Genomic DNA, 9,078 nt, shown 5'->3' with positions numbered 1-9,078 from the left:
TGTAGTAATTAATTATAAGTTAGTCTCTCAGGAGGCTTCCTGACTCGGTCCGGATAACGCCTCGGGGGTGTAGTAGTTTCTGGTGGTGTAGTAGGTTCTTCTGGCAAGGCTGATTCGGCTTGAAGGCCAGTGTCGGGTTCATCGGGCTCCAGTATCACCGGATCGGAGGTAGATATGGGTATCTCTACTTCATCGTTAGATGTATAGAGTGGTGGTGTAGGTTGTCCCTTTTCGGATGACTTGATGATTTGGTCAGCATGGTGCCTTATTATGCTGTCTCCGATGTCCACGGTATACATCAGTGGTCCTAATCGTGTGCAGATAGTTCCAGGCTGCCATTTCTCGGTACGGTAGTCCCGGGCCAAAACCGGTTGGCCAATCTGGAAGGCCCTAGTTGGCCTTTCATTCATGCCCTGAAACTGCCGGTTCTCCACGTCCCTTCGGATGTTGGGCTTGACCAAATCCAGCCGGCATCTTAGGTTTCTATTGTAGAACATCATGGCGGGAGTTTGGTTAGTAACCATATGCGTTGCATTCCTATATGCAAATAAGGAGTTATCCACCTTGTGCTGAAGTTTTATGTCTTCATTACCCATGGCCTTGATGGCCTTCTTGAAGGTCTGGACAAACCTTTCAGCCAATCCATTGGTGGCGGGATGGTATGGGGCGGACGTGTAGTGCTTTACCCCATTGTTCTTTAAGAACTTTCTGAATTCTTCGGACACAAATTGCGGTCCATTATCAGAACATATCTGCTCCGGCAGCCCATTCCTGGCAAATATGGTCCTTAATACTGTGATGGTTTTTTCCGTGGTGTTGGAGGACATCTTTATTACCTCCGGCCACTTGGAGTGTGCATCAACTGCGATTAAGAACATTGAGTCCATAAATGGACCAGCAAAGTCGATGTGCACCCTTTGCCAGGGAGATGAGGGCCACTCCCATGGATGTAGAGGGGCCTGTGGCGGAGCATTTTGGACCTTCTGGCATCCTAGGCAGCTCTTGGTCATGTCTTCGATGTCTCCATCGATACCTGGCCACCATACAAACGCCCTAGCTAGGTTCTTCATTTTCACTCCACCCAGATGCCCCTCGTGAAGCTCCTTTAGCACTTTATCCTGGAGTTTGGGTGGAATCACCACTCTGGATCCACACATCAAGGTTCCTCGGCACACTGACAGCTGTTCTCTTCTTTGCGAGAATGCTGGCAACAGTGGTTCGCCATGTGCTGGCCATCCCTTCACTGTTAAATCGTAGACCCGTGAGAGAGTAGGGTCATTTCTTGTCTCCCTTTCAATGGCAGAATTTGTCACCGGTAGACATTCCACTATGGTAGAGTGGAATATCTCTACTGGGTCTACTGTAGGTGCCTCTTCTATCGTTGGCAACGGTAGGCGTGATAAACCGTCAGCATTCCCATGCTGTTTTGACGCTTTGTATTCAATGTTGTATTGGTGTGCCCCTAGAAAAAGGGACCACCTCTGTAGTCTTTGTGCCGTCATAATGGCGTAAGGGGATGCATCGCACGCCAGTCTGATTGGTAGTGATGGGTTGTAATGAGCCAAAATTTTCTCGGATGTGATTAAGTCTTTACATTTATGGAAGGCACGTTTACAGTCTTCGTTCCATTTCCAAATCACTCCTGTCTGTAGAAGATCATTAAGAGGGTGTAGAATAGTTGATAAGTTCGGTAAAAATTTATGATAGTAATTTATTAATCCCAGGAATGACCTTAATTGTGAAACATTTTCAGGTGCTGGGGCTTTTATAACTGCTTCAATTTTTTCAGGTGACTTATGCAACCCTTCCTTATTAATTATGTGGCCACAATATGATATCTGATTTTGGAAAAATTCGCACTTGGGGCGATTTGCTCGTAGGCCCCGTTCTTTCAGCCTAGTGAGCACCTGCTCCAAATTGGCAAGGTGCGCGTTGTCGTTTTCTCCTGTTATAAGGATGTCGTCTAGGTAGCATTGAGTCCCCAGAATCCCTTGCAGGACTTGCTCCATAGCTCTTTGCCAGATAGCTGGAGCTGATGCTATTCCAAAAACCAGTCGATTGTACTGGTACAGGCCTTTGTGTGTGTTTATTGTGAGATACTTTTTAGAGGTCTCCTCAACCTCCATCTGTAAATATGCCTGTGCCAAGTCAATTTTTGTGAAACGTTTCCCTCCGGATAGTGAGGCGAAAATATCTTCTATCCTCGGAAGAGGATACTGTACCGTGTGAAGGACCGGGTTTACAGTCACCTTGAAGTCCCCACAGATGCAAATTTTTTTCTGTTCCTCAGAGTTATTTTTCAATGTTTTTTTCATGACTGAAACGATGGGTGTTGCCCATTCGCTCCAATCTATTTTGGATAATACGCCTGCCTTTTCCAAATTCTTCAGCTCTGCCTCGACTGCCGGACGTATTGCGTATGGCACCGGTCTTGCCTTAAAAAATTTTGGAATTGCTGTATCTTCCACTTTTATTGAGGCGGTGATGCCTTTCAAGGTTCCTAGTTTCTCTTGAAACACTTCTTTGGCGTTGGCCAAGATGTCTTTTAATCGTTCAGGTATGATGTCATCATTGTTTTTTTCCTTACTGGTCACCGTCAGTGCCTGAATGGAGTGCCAGTCTAAACGTATCTTCCTTATCCATTCACGTCCCAACAACGGTGGACCACCATCTTGTAGAATGTATAAATACAACTTTTGTATTTCTTTGCCGTTGTATACCACAGGCACCCTTATTTTTCCTTTGGGGTAGACTTTCTGCCCCGTATATGTTTTTAAGATAATGGATGTGTCTTTTAGAGGTATATGCGAAAATAGCCTCTCGTAATCTCGTCGATTTATTACGGTTAGAGCTGATCCTGTATCTAGCTCCATTTTAACTGGGGACCCTGCTATTGTGAGGGTAACCCAAATGGTTTGGTAATCCTCTTTGGCAAGTACATTATGTAATTTGAGACAGCTTAGTCTCTTGTTTCCGGAGTCGCTATCGCTATTCTGGTCTTCGGAGCTATTGTCCGTCATCATTTGTACCTTCCTGTACTTTTCTTTATTGATTTTTTGTTTTCTGTCAGTGGATTTATTTTGTCCAGATTGGCATACCCGTGCAATGTGTCCAATCTTACCACATTGCCTGCATGCTTTGCCCTTGAACCAGCAGTCCCTCTGGTTATGGGTGGATCTGCCGCAGCGATAACATCTTCCGAACTCCTGTGTCACTTTATGGGTGCCGAAGTCCTGTGTCTCTTGTTGTATCTTTGCAGCTCCTTTTGCTGCTGCTTCGTATGATACAGCCATACTGAAAGCTTTGTCCAATGTTAAATCTTTTTCAGAAAGCAGTCTTTTTTGTGTTCCTTCACTTAAGAGACCGCAAACAAATTTGTCTCGAAGATAATCCGATAGTCCTGCTCCGAATTGACAGTACTTGGATAGCTTTCTTAATTCGGTTAGGTAATCAGCGTTACTTTCATTCTTGTGTTGATTTCTCTTGAAGAACTTGAATCGTTCCGCTATCAGCAGCGGTGTTGGGTTTAAATGCTCCTGCAGGGTATCAACAATTTCTTTAAAAGTCTTGTCCTTTGGTTTGGCTGGAGTGATTAAATTTCGTAACAGCCCGTATGTCTTCGCGCCCATTAAGTTCAGAAGTACTGAAGCTTTTTTTTCATCTGTTATTCCATTTGCAGTGCAATAAACCTCTACTCTTTCCACGTATGTGGTCCAATCTTCTATTTCGCCATCAAAAGCCTCAATATTACCAGATTTAGGCATTTCAGAAAAGATATGGCGCTTCCCGCGCTTTTTTCTCTCTCTCTGTAGCAACGATATGGCGCTTCCCGCGCTTTCCCACCGCTGCTACCGATAACAACGCTGTTTTACTGTGGTTTCCGTTTATTCACTGTTGGAGACTCGTTCCCGACGGAGGTCTAAACGCTGACCTGCTTGCCGCACCGGCCGTCTCTCGAGTGCACCCTCCCAGTCCGTTATTGCTTGCCTCCGATTTCGCTGCCTGTCTCAGCTGTAGAGCCCGCCGCTGGAGCTCCAGCCTGACGCCCAGGAAGGATTAGCGCAGTACCTGTCACCAGCTTGGCCAGCTGGTGAAACCACAGTTTCTCTTACTTCCTTGAGTCTTCTGGACGCTGGAGGAATCGATGTCCTTGAGGTGCTGCCGAATTGCAGGTAAGTCCGATCCCACCCTCGTCGCCACTGTAGTGTCCGTGTGTAGATAAAGACACTGAAGACAGGAGTTGGTTCATAGGTATTTACTAAGCAAGTCTGGGGGGGTTTCTAAAGGATATACACAATACACAGGCTTATATAGCCCAAGTGGCAATTACCGGCATTACACACACCTGGGGCTCTTAAAGGCACATACACCACAGAAAGATTACCTGTAATAATCTGGCAGTGTTCTCTGACTATATATGCTGTGCCTATATGCATCTCTTCACTTCACCTGATGAAGTAGCAGCGCTCCAAAAGCTTGTGATTTCAAATAAAGCTGTTGGACTATAACCTGCTGTTGTGTGACTTCTCACATTTGTCCTCACACATAAACACTCCTCTCACTCACACTTCTCTCACACACACAGTACTCACACAAACGCTTCACACACACACAAACGCTTCACACACACACACCCCCCACACTCCTGACACACACACTCCACACACACAAACACACACACTCCTGACACACACACACCCCACACACACTCCTCACACACACACAATCCACACAGATACTCCTCACACACACACACCACACACACACTCCCCACACACACATACTCCTCACACACACACATGCACACTCCCCACACACACAAACCTCACACACACACTCCTCAAACACACACACACACCTCACACACATACACACTCCCCAGACACACACCCCACACACACAAACACTCCACACACACACCCACAATCCCCACACACACACACTCCCAACACACATATGCCTCATGGGCGCACACACACTCCTCACACACACACACCCCTCACATACACACACTCATCATAGACATACACTCCTCACACAAACACACACTCCTCACACTCATACACACACACACGCACTCCCCACACACACTCCTCACACACACACACCCCACACACACTCCCGACACACACTCCTGACACACACATACCACACACACACTCCACACACTCCTCATACACACACACCTCACACACACACACACTCCGCACACACATAAACACACCCCTCACACACACTCCTTAAACACACACGTTCCTCACACACACTCCTCACAAACACACAAAACTCACACACACACACACTCCTTACACACACACTTCTCACACGCACACACTCCACACACACACACACACTCCTCATACACACACACTCCACACACACACTCCCCGCAAACACACTCCTCACACACACAAACACACTCCTCACACACACTCCTTACACACATTCCTCACACACACAGTCCTCACACACACACTCACTCCTTACACACACACACTTCTCACACGCACTCCCCACACACACACTCCCCCCACACACTCCTCACACACACAATCCCCGCACACAGACTCCTCACACACACCTCACACATACACTCCCCATACACATGCTCCTTACACACACACACACATACACACTCCCCACACACACACACTCCCCAGACCGACAAACACTCCACACACACACACGCACACACACTCCCCCCCACACACACACACTCCCCAGACTGACAAACACTCCACACACACACATACTCCTCACACACATCCACTCCTCACAAACACACACTCCTCACACACACACTCCTCATAAACGCACACTCCTCACACACAAACACTCCCCACACACACTCCATAAACACACACTGCCCACACACACACACTCCTCACACACACACTCCTCACATACACACTCCTCATACTCACTTCTCACGCACACACTCCTGACACACACACACCCCACACACACACTCCTGACACACACACCCCACACACACTCCTCACACACACCCCACACACACACCCCTCACACACACACACACTCGTCATAGACACATACACTCACAACACACACACTCATACACACACACACCCCTCACACACACACACGCGTCATAGACACACACACTCCCCACACACACACACTCCCCCCACACACAAACACTCCTCACACACACAAACACTCCTCACACACACACGCTCCTCACACACACACAATCCTTACACACAGACTCCCCACACACACACTCCTCACCCACACACTCCTCACATACACACTTCTCTCACACACACTGCCCACACACACACTCACCACATACACACACACCCCACACACACACTCCTCACACACCTACAGACTCTCCACGCAGACACACACTCCCCACACACAATTCTCATACACGCACTCCTCACACACACTCTCACTCTTCATCCACACACACACTCCTCACACACACACCCCACACACACACACAGACTCCACATACACACGCGCTCCTCACACACACACTCCTTACGCACATTCACACTCCTCACACACACACACTCCTCACACACACACTCCTCACACACACACTCCTCACACACACACTCCTCACACACACACACACACAGACTCCTCATACACACGCACTCCTCACACACACACACACACTCCTCACACACACACTCGTTACACACATTCACACTCCTCACACACACTCCTCACACACACACTCCTCACACACACACTCCTCACACACACACTCCTCACACACACACTCCTCACACACACACACACTCCTCACACACACACTCCACACACACACTCCTCACACACACACTCCTCACACACACACACTCCTCACACACACACTCCTCACACACACACACTCCTCACACACACACTCCTCACACACACACTCCCCACACACACACACACTCCTCACACACACACACTCCTCACACACACACACTCCTCACACACACACTCCTCACACACACACTCCCCACACACACACACACTCCTCACACACACACTCCTCACACACACACACTCCTCACACACACACACACTCCTCACACACACACTCCCCACACACACACACACTCCTCACACACACACTCCTCACACACACACACTCCTCACACACACACACTCCTCACACACACCCCACACACACACACTCCCCACACACACACACACTCCTCACACACACACACTCCTCACACACACTCCTCACACGCACACTCCTCACACACACTCCTCACACACACACACTCACCCCACACACACACACTCCCCACACACACACACACTCCCCACACACACGCACATTCCCCACACACTGATGCGCTATCAATTACTCATAAAAGACTGAGAGTTAAGAGAGTAACTAAAGGCTTTTATTAACAAAAGAATGAAGGTCTGCCTCGAGTGGTCGACTGGTCCAGAAATACAAAGGGCTGGGGAGCAGTCACCTTTATACTAGGACTTGTGGGAGGAGTCAGCCGAGGCATGTCCAGGCATGTACACAGTGGAATACAAACAGGACAAACAGGAATACAAACAGTGGTTTACCACATTCATCCCTTGTTTAAAATTGAGTCCGGCGGGGTGAAGTGTATTAAAAGTTAGTGTATTGGAGTCTCTCCGGAGGTCTTGTCTGCCGCTGTGATCGGCGTGGCGACGGCAGGGGTAGTGGAGCTTCCGGCGTCGAGTCCAGCGTAGGCTGTGGCACAGGCGTGTCGTCCTCGTAGATGTCTAGCGGGTTGCTGGGCCCAGGCCTGCCGTCTGCTGCGGCTGGATATCGGATCGTGGGGGGGGGGTGGTAGTGGGTAGTGGGTTACTGCGGCCCCCGAGGGTGCAAGGTCTCTTATGGAGACTGTGTCCTCCCGCCCGTCCGGTTATGCAATGTAAGCATACTGGGGGTTGGCGTGGAGGTCGACCCTCTCGACCAGGGGTCCGTTTTATGGGTCCTCACGTGCCTTCTCAGTAGGACCGGCCCTGGGGACGTCAGCCATGGCGGTAGCGATGTCCCCGATGTGGACTTCCTTGGGAAGACAAACATTTTCTCATGAGGGGTGGCGTTAGTGGCAGTGCAGAGCAGTGACCGAATAGAGTGGAGCGCATCGGGGAGCACATCCTGCCAGCGGGAGGTTGGAAGGCCCCGAGACTTTAAGGCTAGCAGGGCGGCCTTCCAAACTGTCGCATTTTCTCTTTCCACCTGTCCGTTCCCCCGGGGGTTGTAACTGGTGGTCCTGCTTGTGGCAATACCCCTAGTTAGCAGGTACTGACGGAGTTCGTTGCTCATAAACGATGAGCCCCGGTCGCTATGGATATAGCTGGGGAAACCGAACAGGGTGAAGAGGTCGTTCAGACATTTAATGACCGTGGCACTGGTCATGTCCGGGCAGGGGATGGCGAACGGGAAACGGGAGTACTCATCAATAATATTGAGGAAGTACACATTGCGGTCGGAGGAGGGGAGAGGCCCTTTAAAATCAACGCTCAGGCGCTCGAAGGGGCGAGTGGCTTTTATCAGGTGGGCCCTGTCTGGTCTATAAAAGTGCGGTTTGCACTCAGCGCAGACTTGGCAGTTCCTGGTCATGGTCCTGACCTCCTCTTTAGAGTAAGGCAGGTTGCGGGCCTTGATGAAGTGGAAGAACCTGGTGACCCCCGGGTGGCAGAGGTCATTGTGGAGGGCCCGCAGTCTATCGATCTGCGTCCTGGCGCAGGTGCCACGTGATAGCGCATCCGGGGGTTCATTGAGCTTCCCGGGCCGGTACAAGATCTCGTAATTGTAGGTGGAAAGTTCGATTCTCCACCTCAAGATCTTGTCATTTTTGATTTTGCCCCTCTGCTTGTTGTTAAACATGAAAGCAACTGAATGTTGGTCAGTGAGCAGGGTAAATCGTTTTCCGGCCAGGTAGTGCCTCCAATGACGCACAGCCTCCACAATCGCCTGGGCCTCCTTCTCAACAGCGGAGTGTCTGGTCTCCGGGCCTTGGAGGGTTCGTGAAAAGAAGGCCACGGGTCTCCCCGCCTGATTGAGGGTAGCGGCCAGGGCAAAGTCGGACGCGTCGCTTTCCACCTGGAAGG

The sequence above is a fragment of the Somniosus microcephalus genome, chromosome 13 (genome assembly GCF_052327205.1).
Source record: "Somniosus microcephalus isolate GS21.2 chromosome 13, FLI_Smic_1.0, whole genome shotgun sequence".
NCBI lineage: Eukaryota > Metazoa > Chordata > Chondrichthyes > Squaliformes > Somniosidae > Somniosus > Somniosus microcephalus.
The sequence above is the reverse complement of the archived record's forward strand: the minus strand, read 5'-3'. Positions refer to the sequence as shown.